This window comes from Eutrigla gurnardus (assembly GCF_963514095.1).
Source record: "Eutrigla gurnardus genome assembly, chromosome: 1".
Taxonomy (NCBI): Eukaryota; Metazoa; Chordata; class Actinopteri; order Perciformes; family Triglidae; genus Eutrigla; species Eutrigla gurnardus.
This window is the reverse complement of record NC_139915.1, coordinates 24,765,917-24,778,123: the sequence shown is the minus strand read 5'-3', so window position 1 is coordinate 24,778,123 and position 12,207 is coordinate 24,765,917. Positions and strand designations below refer to the sequence as shown.

At 40.0% G+C, this 12,207-nt stretch overlaps 1 protein-coding gene across 1 annotated transcript in view; it reads right to left on the bottom strand.

Annotated features, from left to right (window-relative positions):
• LOC311031861 (neuroplastin-like) overlaps positions 1 to 12,207 on the bottom strand; it is a 220,274-nt gene that overhangs the window by 106,300 nt on the left and 101,767 nt on the right. The window lies entirely within an intron of this gene.

Here is a 12,207-nt window from a genome sequence, read left to right as displayed (position 1 = left end):
AATTGACAGATGCCAGACTGAAACAATAAGACTTAACTCAAATAAAGAAAAACAGGACAGGAGGGTGACTTTAAGGCATACAGAGTTGTTAAGATTACTGTGAATCTGGTGCTTTGAGTTCTCCTCAGTAAATGTTGACTTTTTGTTGGAAATCTCCATTCAGTTCACTTTCTGTAACACCATGTGTTACATTGAAATGTTTTATGTTTATGTGAATCATATTTTCCATCACATTATTTTCATCATTACAAACTGAACTGTGACCTGCAAAAAAAAAAAAACACCAGTCATGAGTGGTGGAACATGACTGCTACAAAAAGGAAACTTAGCCCAATTCATTTTGTAAATCAAATTATACAGTGATACCAATATACAGGGAAACATTTTGTCAAAGAAACCTTCAGACAGATGAGGTAGCCTAGATATTGTAACGGCTCAATATGCAAGTTGTATTAAGCTGCTCCCAGGTATGAACGTATGTAAATGTCAAACAAGAAATTGCATATCAAACATCACATGAATAAAGGTTAAAAAAGGTCCTTTTCGTGATTTGTTTGATATCAGGTGTGATGCAAACAGACCTTCATGTTTGAATTGGCCCAATCCCAAAGCTGCTCTCCTCCCTGACAACATATTTTAAAGGGTTGTATATATTCACACACGTTGCATTTTTGCAAGCACACAAAATAAGGGAGATGTTGGCGTCTCTCTTTCATTATTATTATTATTTTATAAAATGATCTCTATTTTGAAATCTGAAGTGGGAGCTTTCCCTTTTTCATCAGAAGTGCAACATTTTTAAAGTTTAAGTACCACTAAGTAAAAGCTAAGCCACAAAATAAAAAGCTACGCAGTATATGGCTTTAGCAGTTTAACAGCTTTAATATGTAATATGCCATTTTCTGGTCATTTCTGTTTTTTTACGATGTGTGACTTGATGGATGGAAATAGTCATTGGTTCTGAAATGTCCTATTGGATGGATTGCCATGAGATTTGACAGTCATATCCCCCCCAGGATGTATTCTAATAAATGAGGAGAACAACCAACAACATCAGGTCACAATTGTCAAAATGTGTCCAATGATTTGATTTCTGACTTAATATGACAGGGCAACGTTTCTCTATGCCCTCCTTAAGTTTGAGACATGTATTTACAAGATGATATTTTGACATGAGAACCAGTTTGGTAGCATAAACACACACAAGAAGGGAATAATTCAGTGCAGGAGACACCTTGTGTCCACATTAAACATGGAAATGACCTTTTCTTTTAAATAGAGAAATCCCATCAGACACAAATCATTATTCCAAGCATTTTGAAATGTCTTTACATGAGGTCATTATAAGCTAGGATAGAACAATGAAACATAAAGGACTAATTGTATAAAGCATAACATACAAGGTCAAATAAACTATACTGATATATTTAATGCTTTGTATTATTGGTGGATATCCCTGTATATAGTTACATAATTAATGTCATATGAGGACACTCTCCAGAGCCACATAAGTAAATCAGTAAATTTCATTTATATATGTTATGTTCAGCCATATGACAAGCAGCCAATAAGCAGTTCAAGGGTCACAACATACAAAGCTGAAGGGTTTAGAAGTCTGGTCTGGTGAACAAGTAGAGGTCCTGTTGTTTGGCTCTGGATGTGAATTGTCATCAGCTTATACAGCCCTTTGCTCATGTCTCTAAATCATCGTAATCAAGTTCCCTCTAGCCTGTCTGGATTCTTGTTTTCAATAAAAACAGGAAACAGCTCCGAAAAATGATTGAGGTTCCAAACATATCTGGCAGACTGGCAAGCTCTCAGTGCTTTATACTTCAGCTTATTTGTATAGTTTCATTAAAAAAGGGGACTGTAGACATTTAACTGCTCATTGGTTATCTATTGGTGATTCAGACAGTTTAAGAGTGTCATTACCAGCCTGGAGTGGTGTCACATCAGAATGGGGTTGCAAATCATCTGCAATGGCATCGTGAAAAGAGAAACCAAACAACCCCAAAAGTCACAGTTTGGCATTCGCTCTTTGTTAATTAATTTATGTATGACGTGGTTGTTTGACTTGTGTCTGCCTCTGCAGTGTGAGAAGTGGTGACGAGGTGGCGAGCATCCTGCAGCAGCCAAATGGGTGGACATGCTGACAAGTCTACAGTGATGCATGAGAGATTCCCCTGAGCGGCAGGGCAGCGGGATGGAAGAGAAATGACAAATCAAAGAATTGCTGTTGTTGCAGTACCATGTTGCACCACTGCAATCCCACGCCGTGAGGGATGTATATCAAGCAGGCAGCTCATTACCTGGAGTGCTTGGCTCCTGTAGAGTCGCAGCCTCATGTGAAGATATCGATTGCCCACCGTCCATCACTGGGGGATCGGCCCGTCTCATTGGTTCATGCAATATGTTTCATTGGATGATGAAAATTCCTTTGAACAAGCAGAACATGAGATATAACATATGTGTAGTATAAAATTCATAATGCCATTTAAATTGTTCTTACTGAGTAAGTGTTACTTTCAAAATTATCAAATGTAGAATTTGCTCCACCTTGACCAGCCTCTGGAGTAGAATCCCATTCATTAATAAATGCATCGGTATTAAATGTCAATACAATATTTCAAACAAATACATAAAAAAATGATCCCACTGGTCAGAAATAAGCAAACAGTGATTCAACATTTTATCCAAATGTTGTGCTCTGAGCTTTAACACAAGGTACATAGGCCTACCTTATATACCTTTAACTACATAGTTGTATTTACTACTATCTCTGATCGCATGAGGCCTATCACTGGAACTGCTCATCAGCAGCCACTGACCAATGTTTTGCACTTCTACTTGACCTGAAGTACTAAAACACCATCCACACCCTTCAGGAATGCATCATACACTGATCTGAAAAATAATAACTCATTGTTCATTGATTCATATTCCTGCAAGCAAACCATTTTTTAAAGGCAGTGTGGTAGGACTTCAAAAAAGGCAAGGCTTCTTCCACACTATCTCTAATTTTTGTAGAGCATCGACAGTGTTATGAGGAACCTTTTTGCACATTCCTTATGGCTATTTTAGGGTGACTGAAATCAAAAGAGAGAGCAAATGAATGCAGAAAATATTAATTGACCAGAGGGAGGTTTTGTCCTAACAGTTCTTATCTGTTGTCAGTAATGAATAGTCTCTAGAGAAGACAGATTAGCCTGTTAATTAAATTATTCAGCTTCTCTGCGATGGACAGGTCAGTAAGACTTCTCTCGAGTGCAGAGTCCAATATGCCATACAGGAAGAGTGAGCAAGATAAGTGGTCTTCCGTGACACTCGCAGATAGAGCAGGACTTAATGTGACCGGCTGAATGTACTCCGCAGTGCCATCTTTTACAGCTCAGGAAGGGGCATTACAGCACACCTGTCTTGAGGCACATCGCCACAATCTGATTTAGAGGTCTCCTTCTCCCCTAACGTTCACAGCCAAGAAGCTTGTCCGGTCATTTTAGCCATCAAAGTGGATTGGAAGTTGAAAGGCTGGTTTGCCAAATTGTACGTTGCAGACTAGAAACAGTCAGAGGCAGTCAGACCAGATATTGCTATAAAGAGCTGTCATACTTTGCTGGTGTTTCAATTGAAAGAAATTGTAGCTTTTCAAATGGTGCTCTGGAGACAACATCATTTAAAAAAAAAGATTGAGAAATAAGCAACAGCGGCAGGTTCATAGATCTCAATGTGCACACAAACGTGAGAGCGTTTGAGAATGCACGGTCGTATTTTGGTACGACTGCACACATGCATGTGTGTAAATTAAATGACAAAACACTTCAACAGTCCTTCTGCGTTAAGAGAACTGTAAAATTGATTCCATTTGTCACTCTGAGGTCTTTTACATATAGGCAATATTTACTGACAGGCATCCAGGCAATCACAGCCTACGACAATCAATTCTTCCCGCCATAGATGAGGTCTTAATGTGCTGAGAAAGGTGTGATGCCGATCGAAGCAAAGCCAGCGAACTGTGTCCGTCTTGTAAATCTTTCCTTTTCTGCTTCTACGGTCACGAGAAACTGTAAGATTACAGTAACAAAATGAATGCTATATGAAACAGCCAGTAGCAAACAAGAAGTAGATACAGAAGTTAGATGTGCTGTCAAAAAATGCAGGCCATTCCTGCATAAACTCAGCTTCCTGAGGAACTATGACTAAAATCCAAATGAGTTCAAATCACCGTCAACGTTCTCAGACATAGAGGGTTGGAGGAAATCATTGTCTGACACCTTGAGAAGGAACGCACTCATTATTTTAAAGTATGGCCACATCTGGTGCTTAATTAATGCAGAAACTGTGTTGTGCTTGATGTATTCCTCATGCGGGCTTTTGTTTTAGTAACTGTCTGTCCTAGACAGGCGGGGAAGCAAAAATGTTAATTGCTAAGTAGTAATAGATGTATGTGAGACGCTGATTGGTGATGCAGATTCAAAATATTGATTGTTTGATTGTTTCTTGCATACAAAAATTTACAAAAGTATTAAAAAGAACCTTCATTCCAAATTGTATTGGTAGTTTTAGACCATAAATATAACCCATTACAAAGATGAAATGCTCCACCAACAAGACAAACAAAATACTTCATTTTCATTTACCTGTTTGGTGTTTGGTTTTGTCATAAAAATATATAACGCAGTTATACAATTTCCACCATCTGAGATTGATATTGCTGCATGAATCTTTAAAAATCACAATTATGTTGAACAGACAGAGCCGGAGACATTGGTCCTGGCTGGACGTTATTCTGATGGAGTAGAACTGACTGCTGTTATTGGACCTTGGAAGCTGAACTTCTCTCCTGGGACTCGCAGTAAGGTCAGAGCTGTGCGGATTCAATCAATGCCAATCGACGGTGGACATGGAAATGACCCGCCTGGGCCTGTGTGAGATGGGTCCTACACCGCTATGAGGGTGGTCCCAGTGGGAGGTTGCATCTTAAGGAGCACAAAATTTAATCTACTCTTGGACGAGGTGAGAAACTCATTATCCATCAGGTCGACATAGTTGGAAAAAGAGCAAATGTGACTTGAATGTTACTGGTAGAAAGATGCAATAGCGTTAAAGAAAAATGCTATCACAAAATGCATTTTTCATTTATGGGTTTCATGTGAGTTTATTTTCTTAACTTGGACCCATGTGACTCCCATTGTGACCAACATTAAGCACCACGGTCACTAAACAGAGAGAACCTGGAAACGTCATTAGAGCGAAGACTCATGTGATTGATGTTACTGACCTGCATGTGACTGGAGCTTTCATGACGCAACTATACCCTTTTAGCCGTTGCTCATTTTTGGGTTAATGATATCTCTACATGTTTGCCAGGATTGTTATGCCTCTGTGATTGAATTCAGTGTCCGTGTTGCCATCAAAACCAACTCTCCGGGGAGAGGGATAGAGAGGATGAAGTCTGTCTGTTGTCCACGGGGCCCGAGAGAGCTGGGTTCAGATGGTGAAGTGACTGATTACTGTGTGTCTGTCTGGACTGGCTGCTAATGATGCAGGGCAGAGATAATCAACTAACCACGGGGAGCGTAGCTGGTAGTTGCTCCAAAATAAGTGAAACAGATTGGATGTGAAGCTGCATTTCCCACAAGGAAATCCAACCATCCATCAATTTGCTGTAAGCAAATACCCTCAGGTCAAAGGGGGTAGTTTGTTATTGCTGGAGCGGCTCTAAAGTTTACCCACAGAGATGCAGCTGTCTTGCATATTGCACCAGATTATTAAGTAATATTATTTTAATTAAAGATGGGAGCCTACAAAATAAAGTACAGGATGCCTCTAAAAATGATGCATGCACTGCTTCGGTCAGTAACAAGTGAATTAATTTAATTCAACACCCATCCAACCAGCCAACCAGCCAGCACTGCAATATTAAAAAATTAAGAAAGATTGGAGCAATAAAAGCCAATTTCCCTTTAAATTTCATGAAAATCAATTTAACAGCCATTTTGTGCAATTATGTGTGAATTCTTCCTTATAGTGTGACTATATGCAAGGTGTGGGCAAAAAGCAAACGGGAAATATATTCACTTTCTAGCTGAGAATAAGTTGAGAAAATCAATATCATTGTTCTGAATCTTACCTTTTTTGAACGTTTGTTATCTCTTGTCGTATGTTTTTGTCAATAAAATGTCTGTCCAATCCTGCTGTGTCTTCTCTTATTTAATTATTTAATGCATCTCAGATGTTCGAAATGTTCAATTTAGTTAGTAAAGTACGCTCGGTCGCTTTCTGTTAGCGTTAGCCTACGTGATAGTGTTCAGATTACATGCTGATGCTGGCTCAAAGTCACAAGAGAATAAATTGCACGTCTTACGCCCTTGAGTGGTAAGTAGACATCTGAGACATCTAATGTAATTCGAGGGCGATTAATTTCGTCAATGTGGCATTTTATTACTTTCGTTCCCTCTTGTTTGTCTAATACGAAGACATTTGTTTGAAAGTTAGCTAAATGATGGATTAGATAGCGATCTTCCTGCTATAAAATGTGACTGATGACATTTCATCCCGTTTAACGATCAAGTAATGCGATGGTATGAATGAAGGAGCCTTTCCTTGGCGTTAAACCAGAGAACGAGGTTAGGGCGACGTCCTTGGCTTGATGTATGTTGAAATCCGAGCATTGAATAACTCAGTCTGGACTCATCATCTTAAAATGAATTACGTCCCTGTTCATTGACAACACGGTTGATGTGGAAGACGTCCAAAAGAAAAGTTTGACTCGGACTAATAAGAACTTAAGAAAGCAGTGTATTGTTTGGTTCAGAATTCAAATATTAATCAATTCAACAAAACTCTGTTCTACTTTAGAGAATAATTTGACCTTTCTGAAAAGTGTGTCTTCTCAGGTGTGACTACATCTAATCTCTCTGGCTGAGGACTACAGAGAGGTTACACACTGGTCCACAGGTAGAGGTAAATTGGATGTGTCACAGCTCAAGAGATTCCAGATGGCATGTTGCTCCCCTTGAGACCCTCTTCATCTTGTCGTCTCCACTGTGATCACAATCACTGGTGGGAGCTGTTATCTGCCACATACAGCTTCTTAGCACATCCACCATATGTCTCGCTCCCAACCTTTTCTCATGCTCACAGGACAGGAAGGCAGATAGTAAGACGGGTGGAGGACAATCTTGGAAACGGTCTAGATTGCCTTGCTCCTCAGTCACATGTCTCCTGTGAAAGGATCAAGCAGTCGATCTCAAGAAACAGAATCACTTTAACTCAGTAAGAGTCACAAAACCTTGTCTCTTTAAGGGAGTTTTTAAATAACCGAAGCCGTAGCAGAACGGAGAACTAACACAACACATGCATGACATTAGATCCTGTTAACAATAGTAAACACCAAAAGTGAAGCACAGTGAGGAGGAAGTTGAGGTGGTGGAAGGAGTACACGTTTACAGATTGACATACAGCTTCAGAACTGCAAATAATATTGCTCTGTTTTTCCCAGATCTTGAGAGTTTAATCTGCCTAGTGTACTTATAGACTTCCTGGCCAATCACTGTGCCAAGTTGACTTGATTGTCAGATGATCTATTTTGGAAGGTTGCAAAAAATTGTCTGAAGCGACCCCTCGCAATAAATACAATCTAGAATTATTAGAAAATCAGACGCACACTTTCTTTCTGGCATAATTTCATAGTGTCATAAGGTTTAGTCGACTTACTCAACACTCTATCTAATGCAGCAGTGTTTTGATTGATGAAGCAAAGTGATTTATTCACATGTGAACTCCCATTTGACTTCCTGCCTGAGCTAGTTGATACAGTAAATGTATGCTTAACTGTCAGCACCTCAATCGTAACTGTAGCCAGGACTGAGTAAGTGCTACTCCCTTCCTGCTTGCGCCTGCCATTTCAGGCCTGTTGCCCAGGGCCAGGCAGGGTATGATTTAGATGATATTTGTCCTCTTAGCTAATTGATTTAAGCCGGGCCTCCTTCCCCCATTGTCAGCCTGGCAGGGTCTCCCACTGGCCCTGTAAACTGTATTAGCAAAAGGACAGATAGATTGGCAACGGTGCACTCGATATACGAGACCCCCTTCCACCGGCCCATTTCGCCTCTTGCCAGAGCAGCAGTGCCCCAGAAAGTAAATAGACTTTGGCTTGAATGTGATTAGGCAGCAGTTTACTTGGTTAGACCATATGAGGAACAACAGATCCCACTGAACAGCGATGCTCCACAGATAACCCTCATCCAATTAGATTGGCACAACACAGTCCATTTACCCATTACCCTGCAAAAACCCCTGAAAAATAGATGACTCGACAAAATGTTAGGACAAGCCATCAAACAATTGCCTTTTCACAATAAAGTTCTTCTTCCTCTTCTCACGTACTCTCTATATCAACGTTTATAATGGCTTCTGTGTGGATTCATGCTTGGCATTTTATCATAGAAAGAGCAAGGCATGAGCTCTCAAGCTATAAAACCAGCACACAGCATCACAGACGAGATGTGTTACATTATTAAAGTTGATAGTGTTGTAGATGTTGTCCCTCCAGTTGCCCTTGCACTTATTGCTGCTGTTCTGCGGTTGTCATTGCAGATAATGATCATTGAATCGTCAACCGTTTAGCAATGTGATGCATCTGTAACGTTTAATATGCTTTTGTAAACGTGTCACACCTGCAGACTTCTCCTTCAAACATGACTCCAGTTTAAACTTTTTACTGATGAACTTATGGACTCTTAAGACACTTCTGGCGATGCCGCTGCAGTTCAAGGTGACATTTTCATTTTATTCAGGACGGTTTGAGAGTAATGGCCCTCTGTGGGCTCATTGGAGAAATACTTAAGTTGACTAAGAGCCGTGGAATTGACGAGTGCCTTTTTAATGTGATTATGTTTTGGGAGACACTGGTGTAAAAAAGTGCAACCGTTTAAAATTCACTGTAAACCCAATCTATAATACACCTAAGTGTAAATGACCGACAGTGTTTTTTTTGCCCTGAGTTTGCCCTACCAGGAGTTCAATCAAAATGATTTCTATTGTTCAGCACATAATCACACATTGCTTGCTGTCTCATCATATCAGCGTTTTAGTTCATTTTCTTTCACTGTTCTGGATCCAGAGCTCTTCTGGGTTCTGGTGAAAACTGAAAAACTATCACGGCCCTCTGGGAGACAATTTCCCCCCAGAGGACCATGGGGACAGTTCCCATTATATATTGGAAATAAGGCTGGAGGGAATGTGCTCCTCGCTGGTCTAATCACTCCCGTCATAAAGGGTGTAGACTGTGAAGAGCCCAGCTGATGCTGTTGGACCTTGCTCCATATTGTATGTTAAGTCAGCTGTCCTGATGATGTCTATCTTGATTTTTCCATATAGATTATTTATAATAAGTCCAGCTTTTGGATTGGTTAGAGATTCTCAAAGAGACAGACGAGAACATAACAGGGAACCAGCGCTCTGCCACACAGAAATGTGGCCTCTTTTTTTTTTTTTTTTTTACCTTTTCCTAAGGTGAAAATGTTTGCTACCCTCACTAAATAAGGCAAATCACTCACATCTTTTGAACAGGTGTAATGTAGCTTTTGGTCCCAAGGATGTTCTAATATTACGGTACATTAGACTTGTATGTATATGTCATCACTGCTTGCAGCATAAACATTTAAAAGCTGACAGGAGAGATAACTTTCATAAAGGCCTTTGTGTCCAACACTATTGTGGGAGATAAATATTCTCTGTAAACCAACTACCATCTCAGTCAGCGTTGCGAATGATGCAAGGACATGTGCCACGAGGGCTCCTCCGTGTCGTGGATGAGTAGCGTTGGCTCTGCTCGTTTACATTATACTGTTCCCCAAGAAGAAAATTGAATACCACTCCTCCTTGGTGAGATTGGTGCAGTCTCCTCTGACAAACTGCCCTGCTGCATGTGGTGAATCAGCAGTAGGGGCGGCTGAGGAATGGCTTCAGCTGTTAAACATCCAAACACGGCCAAATCCCTTTAGCACCCCAGTGGCTTAGATGTGGCTGTATTTTAACACTTTACTAAGACTCTCGATAAGAAGTCTAATGAGCTGAACTCGTCGACAAAACAATGTCGGTGAAGTAGATCTTAAGACGGAACAGTTGGTTCCGCTTCACTTCTGCTTTACTTTTAATTCTGTTTCTAAGGCACAAGGACGAGTCAGGCATTTTAAAGCTTAATTAGGAAAGTGCTACCTCATATTCATGCACAATAATTTGCAAGAGAGTATTTTAATGGGATGACGAGGATAAAACCAGCAGTTGCGGCATTTACATCTTATAATGAGGTTTAAGTTCACACTGAGAAAAGAAGGCATGTAGGGCCTTCGCGCTGCCAATTTGAACCTCGGCTCTGGTGTTGATCATAAAGAAATGAAGCTGTAAATGGTGAGAGATGATTTGCATCTGCTGCCCGGGATGAAATGAGGAGACAAGGAAAGGTTTTAATTAACTTTTCGTCTAGTGCAGATGGAGGACTGAAGATCAGGATAAATCACAGAGGACAAAAGCAATCTGCCTCTTTATTAGTGCATACACAGGCGCGTTGTGACAAACTGCACGTCAGCTCCTCAATCCCAAATAACAGGCCCGAAAAGACAATCGGGATTCAACTGACAAGCTTGACACTTGCCTTTGTGACATCCAAGAAGCTATTCTCTGCCAAGATTGTTGTATACACTTAGTCTAAAATAAATTAAACATAAGCACTGAGGTCTACAATCCATTTATCAAGTGTCTGTCTCCTCCCCTTCATTTGCATCGCCTCTGAAATGGATGTAATAGCCTATAGGTGCAATCAATATGGGACCATATTCCACATAAAATATGACAATGATGTTCCCCGTAAACATAGTGTATTTCACTCAAGAATTCAATTCAAGAAATATAATATTTAAGAAAACATATTCTGGTATAATGAATACGTCTTAGAGTATAAAGTCATGTGGCTGTCAGCTGTAGGAAGACGCATCACATTCGGTGGAGTGGGTTAATTGCTTTTGTCAGGATGTCATACGGTCGCTATCTTCGATAACATGGCCTTCTAACAGCAGACACATACACGGTACCCACAATAAACAAGCAAGGCAGAGTAATTACACGCCAAGAAGAACGTATGCTAATTTATTTAAACTTTGAGTGGAAAGTCCACTTAGGTATACAGTTAATTTAAATGAACGTCATACATTTAAATGGTATGAGGCGTCAAGGTTGACGTGCTGAAAGAAAAAACTCAAACAAAACACAAAATTACATTTCTCTTCATGAAAATTAAATGTATTGTCACTTTCAGCCCAGATAATTTATTTTGTTGCTCATGGCCCATTCAGTTAATTGTGTTTCCTTATTTCTGAAGCCCATGAGCCTATCTTCATATCTGGAAGTAGGCTGTGATTTTTAAATTTGAACAGGGAACTAAATAATGTCCCTTCATAATTACTCAAACATTTGTGACCTAATTATAATGTCCTTGAAATCTGAATGTCATTATTCATAGCACAAACACACATGAAGAGAAGTGCACAGAGATGCAGCCATTGCCCCTCACTCATGGACTCATTATTACATTATTACAGATGAATACCAAAAGACCCCAAAAAAAAAATGAAAAGAAAAAAAAAAAAATGCCCCCGCCCCCTGCAAAAAAAAAAAAAAAATGAATTACAGTGTTTGCTAGACTGGAACCTTGACCTTCTCTGAGGAACTATTACATTCACAAGGTCCCTGGCCTCACTGCACACTCAGTAAGTTCACGTAGATTGTAACAGTTGATTGCACATAAGTTGCAATATCATACACAGGGAATTGAAGAATATGTCAGCTCACATATGTAGACACACTGTTAAGATTGATGCTGTACTCCTTGGTCACCTGTGCTCACACAAGGCATGGGTCTGCAGCTGTAGGTCCATATATGTCACAATGGCATACGTTTGGACAAGAGGGCCAACTACCCCTGCCCATTTAGTTTATGAACCGTTATAATGGCAAATCAAGATGGTGTTCCTCAACACGGAAACCTCAAATTGCAACGTATCTCAAGAACTGAGAGTACCGAAGGTAGCAACTTCGGCTATAATGTTTGAGTGACCTCCACTGACTAGGCTGCTGTGATTCCAGCCTCGTGATAGCATAATTAAAGTTGACAGCACAGTATTCTGGACCAATCAGCTACTCTCAAAT